Consider the following 16,232-nt stretch of genomic DNA (forward strand, 5'->3'; position numbering starts at 1 on the left):
CACCCCGAGTAGAGCTCCCGGCGGCCGAAGACCACCAGAACCTAGCTACAGCCATGCTGGAGGCCCCTCTCCACACGTTCAGACAGGCCTCATACATGAAGGTACCAGCAGAGGAACCCAGTGTGTAATCCCATCAATGGTCAACATCCAGAGACTTAAAAGCAAGTTCCCAGAAGTGTGTGGCTGCAAAGCGGCCACATGATATCTTGTAGCCTACTTCTCCCTCTGGGAGAAACTGGCAAGCTTCTGAGAGTTCCCTACCTACATGGCCTTGAAAGCCTTGCAAGCTTCCCATGGTGTATTCATATGCTAAATCCAGTAACAAGCTGGATCTCATTCCCCTGACCCTGAAAGAGCCACATCATTGAGAGGGCCGAGTAGAGAGAGATTTCTAAGATCTCAGGGAAAGGATGAATGGAGAGGTTACTGAGCCCTCTCGAGAAACCGACAATTAACGGGGATTTCGTGATTTCGTGACAGCTGGGTGTAGCCCCCCAAATAATATTGTATATTATGTATATTTTCAGTACAATGAACATATTTTTAAGGGCCTAGGCACTAGCACAGCGGGAAGGGCACTAGTTTTTTAAGAAGGCTAGAGCTTCTGTGCAAGACACAATGAACAATACAGAGGTTCTCTCTCTGCTTCTGCATGAGAACCTGACTTGTATGCTTTCTGATTCTCCTTACAGTTTTCTAAATAAAACTATCTTAGTCAAAAGAGAATCTTCAATAAAAAGATACGTCCTAGCCTGAGAGAAAATATTTGCGTGTAAAGCCTAGAAGGATTGGCTCCTAGAATACAAAAGAAAGATCTTTATACTAATAAAGAAAAAGAACAGGGTGGGGAGGTCATATGGGGGTGGAGAGGTTGAGGGGGGGACAGTGCTTGCCTTGGTTGGTCTATGTTCAATTCCTGGCACTCCATATGGTGTTCTGAGCACCACCAGGAGTGACACTTAGCCAGGAGTAAATCCTGAACATTGCTGGGCATGTGTGCGTGAGCGCGCACACACACACACACACACACAAACACACACACACACACACACTTTAAAGGGACTGGGGAGATTGCAGAAGTGCCTGAATTGCAGGCTTCCTTGCTGGAACCCATAGAGTTCCCCAGCACCACCAAGTTTAACTGTTATCCTGATCTTAGCTATTTTTTGCTGTCTAGAAAGTACTAATTTTTCTCAGAACCCTGATGTCTTTAATGGAAGACAACTCAATTCCAGAGTCATAAGCTACTACAGAAAAGATTTAACCATAGACCTATAGAAATTCCAGGAAATCTTAACCAGCCCAGTACTAATGACCTATTTATAGTCGCTTTTTAAAAACCTGATACATCATGTCCATCTGTCAAGAAATGTATCCACAATTTGTGTAATTAAAAACATCAGTAGGATCAAATTAATTAATAAAAAGTCATATTAATTTGAGGGTGGTAAATGTCAAATGATTAGAATATCAGTCCTTTGTAAGCATGGGATGTTTTACCATGCTGCCTTACTATGATTTTAAAAACTCAGATCCCCTAAATTACTTATTCTTCATTACAAGACATCCACTTACATTCTCTTCTCTGGATTGATTAGTCTATTGGTCCAGACCTAAGATCATAAAATTTAAAAAATGAGATGAATAGATCATTTTCTTAAGATCTTGTAATATTAGGCCATGCATGCCAAAGTAAAACTAAAGGGTGAAATATATACTGCTTAAGTATCACCCAAGGAGACTGAATGTTTTTTGGGGGTGGGTGCTCTGAAGCAGTGCTCAAGGACCTTGGGGGTCACTCTCAGGGAACTCAACCATTCTGTGTAGCTGGATGTTCAATGACAGGGCAAATGATGAGGCACTGCTCAGCCCAGGTATGCTGGGGGTTACCTGGTTCATACCCAGTGGTTTTCAGGTTACATCTGGTGGCGCCCAGATGGCCATATGGTGCAGGGGACAGGACTCGGACCTTGCACATACCTACCATGATCAATTTCCTCTGGCCTAAGCTTGAGATTGTTGAGCCTAAAGACAGGAAGATTCCAACATACTTTGAGGTTAATATGAACCTACTTTCAAATTTTCATTGACTAAAAACTATTGCGTATATTTTGTATTCAAAATTATGCAACAGGTTTAATTGAAGAAAAAAAAGAGGAAAGTTACAATGCTTTTTTTTTTTAGAAGTTTGACTTGGAAGCAAAATAACTTCTAAGTGCAATTAAACAGATTTTGGGTTAAAAACAATAGATTTGGGGTTCAAATAGCATTGCTCTTCTTAATATCTGAATCCCTGAAATACATGCTTCTTGAATTATCTGTCACACATAAACATATGTGCACCTTAGTTTAAAATGAAGATTATTGGGGCTGGAGTGATAGCACAGCGGGTAGGGTATTTGCCTTGCATGCAGCCGACCTGAGTTCGATTCCCAGCATCCCATATGGTTCCCCAGCACTACCAGGAGTAATTCCTGAGTGTAGAGCCAGGAGTAACCCCTGTGCATCACTGGGTGTGACTCGAAAAGCAATAAATAAAATAAAATAAAATAAAATAAAGATTATCATCCTACTGTAAGCTGTAGCTGATGTGATTCTGGACACTCTTAACTACTCTGAAGCACAGTGCTGTGGCTTGTTGTATATTTAAAGCTGAAGTAAATTGAATAATGGTGGTGCAAAAGAACTCTTGGAGAGCCTTTTTCCCCTGAGCAGTTCATAAGACCTTCATGTACTAAGTATCGCTCCTATTCCTGGAAGAAAGTTGCATCTTTATCTCTAATAACAGTGGAAGGCAAAGGGAATCTAAAGGAACTATGTTCGCTCCAGCTTAATATTAGCTCATACCCCTTGATTCCAACACATCTTTCCACCACTTTCCTCGAACCTATCATTCAGGTTTATTGAAGAAAACATTCAGCTCTTCCTCAGGTCTTCATTACCTTATAAGACTCCCAGGGCATATAAAACTTAAAAGCAACAAAATTGTATACTTTGTCTAGTGAATCTGTTTTTGGCGCCCCAACTGGGAACCTGGAAGGGCATAGGAAAAGTTTTTTCTCCCCTCTGTAGAATGTGTCTCTTAAAGACAAAAATATTTGAAATGCTAACATTAGCTTAATTCCACAAACAAGTTTTTAATGATGATGATTGTTTTCAATATACCTAGATATACCAAGGACTAGAGCAGTAGCACAGCGGGTAGGGCGTTCGCCTTGCACTCGGCTGACCTGAGTTTGATTCCTCTGTCCCTCTTGGAGAGCCCAGCAAGCTACCGAGAGTATCCCGCCTGCATGGCAGAGCCTGGCAAGCTACCCATGGCATATTTGATATGCCAAAAAAAAAAACCAAGTCTCACAATGGGGACATTACTGGTGCCCGCTAGAGCAAATCAATGAACAATGGGATGACAGTGCTACAGTGCAGATTTTGTTACCATTTAGGCAGTAGGGTTACAACATGTTCAAGTATCTGGTGTTGATGTTCAAAGTTACTGCTCAGAACCAAGTGATAGTACAATGGTAGGGCATTTGCTTGCACTCTGCCGACTTGGGTTCCATCCCTAGCATCCCATATGGTCCCCCGAGCACTGCCAGGAGTGATTCCTGAGTGCAGAGCCAGGAATAACCTCTGAGCATCACTGGGTGAGATCCGAAAAGCAAAAAAAAAAAAAAAATTACTGCCCATTCCTTTGCTCCCCCACCAAAGTGTCCCATGAGCCTCCCTGCACCATTATATTTATTTCCTCCTGAATTACCTATTTGTTAATTGAGCATAGTAATAATAGTTATAATGCATCCCAGCTCCGAAGACGGATGCCAATAATGTTACATGTATGAATAAATGACAGCTGGCTATAAAAACCTGACCAAAAAAAGCTGACAAATTTAGTTTTAGAGTCTCATACATTTTACCTGGATAGAGTCCTACTAATAATTACATAATCTGGAAGAAATAAGTCTTTCATTCCTGACAAGGAATATCACTTTCCCCTTGCAGCTTCTGTGAGAAGCCCCATTTTAGCTGTTCCTATCCTACGTATTTTATATTCATGCAGGTTCCTGGGCTCTTCCTCATGAAAGGGAAGTTAACAGTTCCCCAAGATCATAGATTCTTCCCCAGACAGGCTCTCCAGAGACTTAGAGGCAATCAGCAATACCTCAGGCAAATTTCCAAATAACCCCAAAGGCCCTAAACTAGTCAGATGATTCAGTAAAACCCTTGCAGTAAAATCCCTGCAGCATTATCACTTCAAAAGTGACACAAAGAACTTATTAAACTAGCCATTAAATATTATTAGACTGATTAACAGTATTAAAAACAGTTTCTTCAAGCCATTAATTTCTCTTAAAATAAAGAATTAAATCTGGGCTCAGGCCATGACACCTAACTAAATAAATCACTGTATCACTGTCATCGTTGCTCATCGATTTGCTTGAGCGGGCACCAGTAACATCGCCACTCATCCCTGTTGTGTTCAGGATCTGGGGAATGAGGCCCATTATTGTTACTGTTTTTGGCATATTATTAATTAAATAATACTAAATAAGGAAGATATAGTTTTACAGTTCCATCTTCCTAAATAATTTTACTCTAAGTTTGAATGTCTTATCTACCTCTAACTGAATCGTAGGTGCAAGAGACACAGCCCTTAGTGAGGGTTTGTGTTCCTACAGTTATGTAACTATTTTGTAGCTAGCTTTCATTGACAACAGCATTTATAGTCAATTTTTTTCTCTTTCCTTCTCCCCCAAGCCCCTTCCTCAAGATAGGTATAAGCAATTGGCTTTTCTTTCCATTGTCTACATTTTCAAAGGAAGAGCTTTTATTCAAAGACTCTTACGATATGTTTACTGCTTTAAAAGCATATGACAAAGGTAAAAGCAAAGGAATGTATTTTGAATGCTTGTGGAAAAGAAAAGTAACTATCTAAATACATATTCTTTCGATAAAAATATTTTAAATGCTTCAGGCTGTACCGCTTTCCAAAGAATGAGCATTGAAATAGTTTTTCTTTCATATAAATATATACCAGGTACTAAAGAGATTCTCTTTCCTTTTGATGGTTCAAAATAGAAGAAAATAAGAAGTAACCATTGTACTCTCTAAAATAAATGAAAAAGATCAGAAAGTTATGAGATACTATTTGCATAAAATACCTCACAGAAATAGTACCACATACCTGAAATACATCAAACAAATAGTAAATGTTTTTACTATAAATGAAAAAAGAAAAATACTGGGATAAGAAGTTTGTAGCTATAGATGAATGTTCTATGTGGACTATGTACAATTAATGTTAAACAAGTCAATTTCAGGAGGTGAAAATTATGAGAGGTTGAGCAGTTAAGCTGATGGTATAATTGAATTTATTTTTCTATGACTTATTTAACTAAGAATGGTCACTTGATAGTAAAAAGTTTGCTTTGGGCCTTGCATAGGAAAGATTTTTATTTCTCAAGTGTCTGCATTTGGAGTATGTAATGCATAAAAGGAAATGCACATGAACAACCTGCAGGTTTTATAGCCTGGGATCCAATATTAAATCCTCTTCTTTGTTCTTGCAGAAGCAATGAGGGAAGGAAATATGGTCAGTGAGAATAAAGAGGGCAGTTTTCTATATTCCAACAAAAATAATCTATGAAGTTAAAATTTTCATAGTTATCTTGCTTTATCGTAGCTCATTCACTGTTATTTTTTTAAAATCAGCATGGAAATCCAATCAGTACTTTCTACAGCTTTCTTCTTTAAAAATTTTTTTATTGATTGAGGTTCTCTGATTTAAATATTGTTAATGGTGGTTCTCTTGCCAAAATTTCAACATCACACCCATCACAAGTATGCCCACCTCCTTACCCCAAGGATGCCAAAGTCTTTCCCTTTATACCACACCCCTCAACTCAGTTGAGTGGATTGCTTCTGTTTCAAGATTCTGAAATCATAGATACATAATTTGTGTCTGAATGTGCACATGTGACTGTGGGTTTTAATTAAGTTATACTGCAACTTTCCTTCTCTAGACCTTTTTTTTTAAAATAAAGATCATTAAGTATGAGTTATGAACAACCTGAACTTCATTGAGTTGGTTGATTTTCTTTGCTATCACTAAGCTCTAAAACTCCAGAAACAACAAACTTTCCATTTACATGTCTTTTCTTTTGGTTTCTTGGCAGTCAGGTTGCAGATATTCTACAACTCTGCATCAAGTTTTTTTACTGAGCTATCATCTGCAGTCTAAGGACCTCCTATTATCTAATTTCTTGTATCAGTCAATCAACTGTTATTTCTTTGAGATCAAGTGTATGATATGAACTAGTCAACAGTATGGCCATAGCAGCACTGCAGAAATCAGGAAATCGGTGTGAAGAGTCAAGATATTTATGTATTATAAAAGAGTGGTTATAAATTGTGCAATATTACTGTCTTTAATATGACATTTATCATTTATTTGTTATTTTTACTTTGCAGAGTAAAAATTCTCATCAATGACTTGTATTTCATTGTTAGGCATTTCTAAACCCTCTGTAGTGATTTGTGAGTGAGCACTGTAAGCACAGGGAAAAAAATCAGGGCTGTCGATGCAGAAGGATCATGCTGTCAGACAGTTGGATGATTTTCTGACAGCTGCATTTTTTGGCATAAGGAAGCTTTAAATCTATACAGTATGTGCTTCTTGGTTTTGGTAGTAGAGCGAGACTTTAGACACTGTTGCTGATAAATTATTTACAAATAATACAAAAGCATTAGGCAATGCTTGTTGAGCAATTTGTGAAACTATCTGAAATAGAGCAATGGCACTTGTGCGTTCCCAGTGACATTCAGACAGATTGTCTTTGGGTTTTAGGTTTTATCTTGTGAGTCAAGCAATGACTCAACAAGTTGACTTGTGACAAATTTTCAGTATAGACCACCTGAGAGAATTTTTTTTTTTTAATTTTATTTATTTTTAATTAGAGAATCACCGTGAGGGTACAGTTACAGATTTATACACTTTTGTGTTTATACTTCCCTCATACAAAGTTCGGGAACCCATCCCTTCACCAGTGCCCATTCTCCACCACCCGTAAACCCAGCGTCCCTCCCACCCTCCCCAATCCCATCTCCCCCCCCACCCCACCCTGCCACTGTGGCAAGGCATTCCCTTCTGTTCTCTCTCTCTAATTAGCTGTTGTGGTTTGCAATAAAGGTGTTCAGTGGCCGCTGTGCTCAGTCTCTAGCCCTCATTCAGCCCGCAACTCCCTTCCCCCACATGGCCTTCGACTACAATGTAGTTGGTGATCGCTTCTCTGAGTTGACCTTTCCCCGGAACGTGAGGCCAGCCTCGAAGCCATGGAGTCAACCTCCTGGTACTTATTTCTACAGTTCTTGGGTGATAGTCTCCCACTCTGTTATTCTATATACCATAGATGAGTGCAATCTTTCTATGTCTGTCTCCCTCTTTCTGACTCATTTCACTCAGCATGAAACTTTTCATGCCCATCCACTTAACTACAAAATTCTTGACCTCCTTTTTTCTAACAGCTGCATAGTATTCCATTGTATAGATGTTCCAAAGTTTCCTCAACCAGTCATCCGTTCTGGGGCATTCGGGTCTTTTCCAGATTCTGGCTATTGTAAACAGTGCTGCGATGAACATACATGTGCAGATGTTGTTTCGATTGTACTTTTTTGCCTCTCTGGGATATATTCCCAGCAGTGGTATTGCTGGGTCAAATGGAAATTCAATATCTAATTTTTTGAGAATCGTCCAAATTGTTTTCCAGAAGGGCTGAACCAGTCTGCATTCCCACCAGCAGTGAAGAAGGGTCCCTTTCTCCCCACATCCTCTCCAACAGCGGTTGCTTTTGTTCTTTTGGATGTGTGCTAGTCTCTGTGGTGTGAGGTGGTATCTCATGGTTGTTTTGATCTGCATCTCTCTGATGATTAGTGATGCAGAGCACTTTTTCATGTGCCTTTTGGCCATTCGTATTTCTTCCTTGGTAAAGTTTCTGTTCATTTCTTCGCCCCATTTTTTGATGGGGTTGGATGTTTTCTTCTTGTAGAGTTCAACCAGTGCTTTATATACCATTGATATCAACCCCTTATCTGATGGGTATTGTGTAAATATCCTTTCCCATTCTGTGGATAGTCTTTGGATTCTGGTCAATGTATTTCTTGCGGTGCAGAAGCTTTTTAGTTTAATGTAGTCCCATTTGTTGATCTCTGTTTTTACTAGATTGCTTAGTTCCGTGCCACCTTTGAAGATACCTTTATCTTCAATATCGTGGAGGGTTTCGCCGACATTGTCTTCAATGTACCTTATGGTTTGTGGTCTAATGTTGAGGTCTTTAATCCATTTTGATCTGACTTTTGTGCATGGTGTCAGGTCAAGGTCTAAACCCATTTTTTTGCATGTGGTTGTCCAGTTGTGCCAGCACCATTTGTTAAAGAGGCTTTCCTTGCTCCACTTCACATCTCTTGCTCCCTTATCAAAGATTAGATGGTCATACATTTGGGGTTGTGTGTAGGGGTATTCCACCCTGTTCCATTGGTCTACGGCTCTGCCTTTGTTCCAGTACCATGCTGTTTTAATTGTTACTGCTTTGTAGTAAAGTTTGAGGTTGGGGATGGTGATGCCTCCCATCATCTTTTTCCCAAGAATTGTTTTAGCTATCCTTGGACGTTTGTTATTCCATATGAATTTTAGGATTGCTTGATCCATTTCTTTGAAGAGTGTCATGGGTATATTTATAGGGATCGCATTGAATCTGTATAATGCTTTAGGGAGTATTGCCATTTTGACAACATTGATTCTCCCTATCCACGAGCAGGGTATATGTTTCCATTTCCTCATGTCCTCTTTGATTTCATGGAGTAGCGTTATGTAGTTTTCTTTGTAAAGGTCTTTTACTTCCTTGGTTAAGCTGATTCCGAGGTACTTGATTTTCTGGGGCACGATTGTGAATGGGATTGCTTTTTTCATGTCCCTTTCCTCTGCCTCATTGTTTGCATATATGAAGGCCATGGATTTTTGGGTATTGATTTTGTAGCCTGCAACTTTACTGTATAAGTCTATTGTTTCTAAGAGTTTCTTAGTAGAGGTTTTAGGCTTCTCTAGATATAGTATCATGTCGTCTGCAAATAGTGAGAGTTTGATTTCTTCCCTTCCTATCTGGATGCCCTTAATCTCTTTTTCTTGTCTGATAGCTATCGCAAGTACTTCCAGTACTATATTGAAGAGGAGTGGTGAGAGTGGGCATCCTTGTCTTGTGCCTGATCTCAGAGGAAAGGCCCTTAGTTTTTCCCCGTTGAGGATAATGCTTGCCGTAGGCTTGTGATAGATGGCTTCGACTATCTTGAGGAAAGTTCCTCCAAACCCCATTTTGGCGAGGGTTTTCATCATGAAAGGATGTTGGATCTTGTCAAATGCTTTCTCTGCATCTATTGATATGATCATATGGTTTTTATCTTTACTTTTGTTGATATGCTGGATTATGTTGATTGATTTCCGAATGTTAAACCATCCTTGCATCCCTGGGATGAATCCCACTTGGTCGTGATGTATGATCTTTTTGATGAGTTGTTGGATCCTATTTGCCAGTATTTTGTTGAGGATCTTCGCATCGGTGTTCATCAGGGATATTGGTCTGTAATTTTCTTTCTTAGTGATGTCTTTGTTTGCTTTTGGTATTAGGGAGATGTGTGCTTCATAGAAACTGTTTGGGAGATTTCCTGTTTTTTCAATTTCCTGGAAAAGTTTGAGGAAAACAGGCAACAGGTCTTCTTTAAATGTTTGGAAGAATTCGCCAGTGAAGCCATCTGGGCCTGGGCTTTTGTTTTTGGGGAGGTTTTTGATCACAGCTTCAATTTCCTTAACATTGATGGGTCTATTCAGGTATTCCAAGTCTTCTTTGTTCAGTCTTGGGAGATTGTAAGAATCGAAGAATCCATCCATTTCTTTTAGGTTCTCCTGTTTTGTGGCATATAGACTTTCGAAGTAGTCTCTAATGATCTTTTGAATCTCACTGGTTTCTGTTATGATGTCCCCCTTTTCATTTCTGATTCGATTTATTAGGGTTCTTTCTCTTTCTTTCTTTGTGAGTCTTGCTAGCGGTTTATCAATCTTGTTTATTTTCTCGAAGAACCAGCTCTTTGTTTCATTGATCTTTCGGATTGTCTTTTTGGTTTCCATGTCATTAATTTCTGCTCTAATTTTTATTATTTCTTTCCTTCGATCTGGTTTGGGTTCCCTTTTCTGGTCCTTTTCTAAGGTCTTGAGTCGTGAAGTTAAGCTGTCTATGTGGGCCCTTTCTTCCTTCCTGAGGAATGCTTGGAGAGCTATAAATTTTCCCCTTAACACGGCTTTAGCTGCGTCCCATAGGTTTTGGCAGCTCGTGTCTTCATTCTCATTTGTTTCTAAGTATTTTTTGATTTCTTCCTTGATTTCCTTCCTGACCCACTCATTGTTCAACATTGAATTGTTTAATTTCCAAGTGTTTGACTTGATTCTCCGTGTCAGTGAGTGGTTAGCTTCTATCTTCAGCGCATCGAAGACCACCTGAGAGAATTTTTTAAACACTTGGTTTAAGTCCTCAGATTTTTAAAGGGCATTTAGTTTGGTTTCATTACTATATATGATATATAATGATTATTATTCTATATTGTAATAATATTAAGCTGAGATAATAGGTTATCTCAGGACTCTGCTTGAGATAGTTTAGATCAAAACTTCTGTTCATCAATTTGAAGCATAATTTATATTCAGTAAGATGGATACATTTAAAATGTATATGTATATACCTATGTGTATTCAAGTATATTAAGTAAATTAAGTATATATATGTGCGAAAATATTTATACATATATCCATGTCTGTAGAGCTGGAATTAAGTCATATACTGTGTCCATTACTGTAGAAGTTTCTTTTTGGGGTCCTTTCCCAGTCATAGCCCCTGCCTTGCCAGAAATCAGCTTCTACTTGATTTCTAGCATCACCCTTTGCTTATGGGCTTCACAAAAATCATATTGTCATATTAGTCACCCTTTTCTGTCTGCTCAACATTTTTAAGTTTCATCTATGCTGCTGCAAGTATCCATAGCTCTTTTTTCCCCATAGCTCTTTTACATAGCTAATTATGAATATGGAGCGTTTGTTTACTCTCTAGTTTTTATGTTCTATTTGAGGGCTATTACTAGCGAACCTACCATAAGATCCACATAAAAATTTTTTTTCTCCCAAGCAGTGCTCAGAAGGCCCTGGGTGGAGGTGCCCTCCTGGGAATATTCAGTCAACTTGGCTGGGAGTTGGATATGAGAGCCTAAGCACGTGGTGCTGTGAAGATTCTGCAGAGCAGGGATTACCCAGGCCACCCCAGTTGTGTTTGGGGCTCTCCAGGGCCACACCAGGTGATGACTGGAGAACCAAGTAATGGCATGGGTCAAACTGAAGTTAATCATAAGCCAGGTACGAGCCTTAACCTCTGTATTGGCTTTCCAGGGTCTCCCCTTTCCACCAATCAAAATCATTTATTTTGTTATTGTTTGGAGGCCACAGTGCTCAGGGCTTAAATCCTGATAGGGCCAGGGAGACCCTAGATAGTGCCTTGATTCAAACTTGGGTCACTGTTGGCAAGGCAAGCACATTAACCACTGGACTATCTTCCCATCTACTAAATCTTTAATTTTTATTTTTTTATTTAAACAATATTGGTTTAAAAGAGCATATACATCATAGGGGCACAACTCCAGACCTCCTCAAAACTCATGTTACCATACCACAGCTACCAACCACGTATCTATTCATTATCTTTTTACTATTCTCCACGGGACACTCTTTACCCCTTCAACTCTCTCCCACCTACCTCCATTCTGGTAACCTCAGTTCTGCAGTCAGAATCTAAGGGTTGATTTTCATTTGACTTCCTCTGTGCCTTGCTTTTAATTTTTAAAAATACAATTCATATGTGTGCATCATCTAATATTTTTCTTCTTCCGTTTTCCATAATTTAGCATAATCCCTCTTTACTGTAAACCACGATGCAAAAACCATTTTGTTCTTCAAAGTGCCTTTTGAAGAAGAGTGTAGGTGGGACGCAAGTGGCTGGGATTGGGGGAAGAACTGGAACACTGGTGAAGGGATCAGTGTTGAAACACTGTATGCCTGAAACCCAATCATGGATAACCTTGTCATCTCGCTGAAAAAACAATCATGTTGTTACAAAGGGCAAAATTTCCTTTTTTTTCTTTTTCATGTTTCTAAATGACAGAAATTTATTTTTCATCGTTCTGGGCTAAGTGCCTAGAGAGCAAAGCCCCAGTCATATGTGGTGAAGGACGGCTGTCTGGTTGGATGGGTAACTTTACCCTCACGCGGTACAGGGGTGGGGAAATTCTCTGAGATCTCCTTTATAAGGACATAATTCCAAGGACAGATCTCTGTCCTTATAACATAATCACCTCCCAAAGTTTTCACCTCCAAATGCTACCGTCTTCGGGGGTTCAGATCCAACCTATGAATCTGAGGGAACCCGAGTATTCAGTCTATAAAAGATCATTAATGAAACTTAAATGCAATAAAAATTCCAGTAGAACCCTAGCAATAACCATCTATTTTCTATATAGCTTAAAAATTAGTATTGCCTCATCCACTAGCATGAATCATAGCTAGCATGGTGAGCTGTCTGACAGAACCCCTAAATGTCTGAATCAGGGATACACTACATCCTTTTATGTTCAATCTTTATGTAACACATGGGAAGACAGAGGCCAAGGAGTTGTAAAACTTGCCCGGTGAGTTGAGTCAAATACAGAACCTACAAACAAGACAACCTATCTTGTCTTTATGAGACGCTTCACAATTTACATGTACCTCCTCAACTCCATTCCTTTGGTTATTGTATTATATTCATGAATTTACAGAGAAGACTCTACACCCTCTTGTGTATGGGCAACATTTTACATTCTCTGATCTCTGATGCAAGTGTTGATTCTCTACTGACCCGGCAAAACACAACAAAACCACCCACATCTTTGGATATTTACATGCACACACATCTATCTCAGTGGGACATTGAGCCCACTTTGTCTCTGAGTCACCCTTGCAGGCCACCACCTAGATGGCTCAAAGCACAAAGTTCTGCCTTGGTTTTGAGAAGGTTCAACTTGTCAGACTTTTTATATTAGTGGCGATCTTCACAACCTCACATTTGAAATATGACACTTTTTATATTTTGTTATATATAAATTAGAATCCTTATATTCAAGGATGAAAAGGAATAGAAATATCTGTCTTTTCAAGACCGTGGGGCTGTTGTGGGGCTACTCTAGTGAGCTTCATTCTGAGACCCAAGGGTGAGGTCAGTCAGTGGCTTCTCCTGTACGTTCCCAACTCAGTTCTCTTCCTCCTTTTTCTTGTTTCGTTGTGGTCTTCAAATGAAGGTCTGGATATATTGATATTAGTATATGAGTTAAGGGAGATCTAAAAATTTATCTTATTTTAATGAATAAAATAAAACCTTTAAGGAAGTGGAAAACCTGAACGTGAGGATAGGATGAGAGGTCTTTGCGCAGAGCTGTTTGGTTTAGGCAGCTCTTTATGTCTTTGGAATTGAGCTGGGCAAACAGTGTCTTTCCCAGAATAGGGCAAGAAAAATAAGTAAAAAGATAGGGCAAAACAGTAATGTTAGTAAAACTTTAGCTCCGTGACCATCTCATAATTCAGAGGGATATCCCACTGTAGTTCTTCCCAGTCATAGCACTTGAGTCCACTGCATGGTGGTGATAACCAGATTTTTTTGCTTGGGGTTTGCTTGTTGAGCTCATAATTCCTAGCGATAAATCAAGTTTAATGATTAAAGCACCATTAAGGGGCTGGAGCGATAGCACAGTGGGTAGGGCGTTTGCCTTGCACGCGGCCGACCCGGGTTCGATCCCCGGCATCCCATATGGTCCCCCAAGCACTGCCAGGAGCAATTCCTGAGTGCAAAGCCAGGAGTAACCCCTGAGCATCTCTGGGTGTGACCCAAAAAGCAAAAAATAAATAAATAAATAAAGCACCATTAAAAGGAGACATCATGGTCTTCAGATATCTTTGTCTGCAAGGTCTTAGAAAAATAGTCAAGTGTGTTTTCTGCCAGGCTTTTATCGGTGAGAATCTAGAGAGCTAGGCAAGTCCATCGTTTCTATTGCCCTCAGTTCACCAAATACTCTGCTTTTTTTTAAATTCAGAGCTTCTGGGACCAGAGAGATAGTATAGTGGTCAAGGTGTTTGCCTCACATGCAGCAGACATCTTTATAAGATGTCTTATAAAGATGTCTTATAAAGATGTCTGATCCCTGGCATCACATGGTACCTCCAGGTCTCATGGCCCCCCAAAACATCACTGAGAACCCTTGAGCACAGAGCCAACAGAAGCCCTAATGACTGCTAGTTTGGGGCCAATTCACCTCTATCCCTTCCCTAGCTGAAACAGAATCTGGTTGACATAGCAAACATGTAAATTGTCTTGGCTCTTAACGCATAAGCCCTGGCAGGCAATAGCTTCTTGGTGCCAGATCATTGTCAAAATTTCAAATCTTTATATAACTGGGTAGTAGTCCAATGTCTGTTTATTTTGTATTTTATTTAACTATTCATTTGTTGAACACTTCAGATGTTTCTCTTTCTTGATTATTTTGAGTGAGCTGCTATGAACAGAGAGGTATGTTTATCTTTCCAAATTAGTGTTTTTGTGCTCAATAAATATATTTATGTTCAATTGAATATTTGGTAGATATTGCTGGATTATGTGGTTTATTTATTTATTTATTTGTTTGTTTGTTTATTTACTTTTTGGGGCACACCTGGCGATGCACAGGGTTTACTCCTGGCTCATGCACTCAGGAATTACTCCCGGTGGTGCTTGGGGGACCATATGGGATGCTGGGAATCGAACCTGGGTCGGCCGCATGCAAGGCAAATGCCCTACCCACTGTGCTATCACTCCAGCCCTGGTAAATTTATTTTTAATGTTTTGAAAAATCTCTATGCTGTCCAATCATGTAGTGTCTTTTTTTCATAACCCCTTCAGCACCGATACTGACTTTTTACATATAGGCCATTCTCAGTCGTATAAGGTGACACCTGAAAGTACATCTGATTTGTGTTTTCTTGAAAATAAGTAATAAAAATCAAGAATGAGTGAGAATTTTTTAAATGATCTTCTAGCAATTTGCATGTCATTGGTAAAGTATCTATCTCTTCTTATTTTTCTGTTATCTTTTGGTAATTATTGAATTTTATGTGTTTTTATGTATCTTGTGTATCAGTCTTTGGTCAGATGTACATAACAAATATTCTTACGCAGGGATATGGAAGATCATTGCTCTTGTGTAAATACCTAGGAATGAGACTTAGGGATCATAGACTTAGGTTTTGTCTCAAACAATATCCATGAGTACAAGTAGCATTCAATTTGTACTTCTGGATAAAAGTGGCTTGATGAACACGTGTCATCTGTCCTGTAATTTTCCTTACAAAAGGCAGTATCAGATTTGGCAGAGGGTAATACATTTTTTTCCTAGTTGTCATGCGCTAATTGACAGTTCAGAAGTTTACTGTCTCTCATTAAAATTTTAAAATACTACCAATGAATTTTAATCAGGGAGACAAGATTTATGGAATCAGGAACTTTCAAGAGGGTACATATGTAGTTATCCTCTGCATATTCCACTTGGAAATGTTGAGTCAAGATACATGTGTATACCTACAAACATTTATTAATTTATTAATGTTTGTAGGTATACACATGTACCTGTACTTTTGTGTTGTTTCTTGATGTTGTTAGGAAGAAAATTTTTTTATTTGAAATATGACCAAAAAGGAGATGCTAGCTGTTTCTAATTGGAATTTAAGATCTTAACACTTTCCTGTGAGTTGATTCCCCTTTTGTTCTAGTGTTTAAATGTTGATATTTATTTTAAACTATTTTTTTTCCTACTCACTATTCCTGTTTTTCATTTGCCATGTATATCCAAATTTACATTTGGAATTGTTTTCTTTCTGCCTAAAGAGTTTTCTTTACTGTTTCTGTTGTTGTCTTTACTGTCCTCGGGACGAGATAAATGTCTTTTGAATTTTTGGTTATGAGAAAAAGTCCTTATTGGGGCCAGAGTGTTAATACAGCACGTAGGGTGTTTGCCTTGCATATGGCTGACCCAGGTTCAAACCCTGCCATCCTACATGGTACCCTGAACCTGCCAGGAGTAAACCTGGA

The 16,232-nt window shown here is 39.0% G+C and overlaps 1 protein-coding gene across 1 annotated transcript in view; it reads right to left on the reverse strand.

The window, feature by feature from the left end:
- Positions 1-16,232, reverse strand: part of TSHR (thyroid stimulating hormone receptor) — a 124,500-nt gene that overhangs the window by 60,622 nt on the left and 47,646 nt on the right. The window lies entirely within an intron of this gene.

The sequence above is a fragment of the Sorex araneus genome, chromosome 3 (assembly GCF_027595985.1).
Source record: "Sorex araneus isolate mSorAra2 chromosome 3, mSorAra2.pri, whole genome shotgun sequence".
NCBI classification, from domain to species: domain Eukaryota; kingdom Metazoa; phylum Chordata; class Mammalia; order Eulipotyphla; family Soricidae; genus Sorex; species Sorex araneus.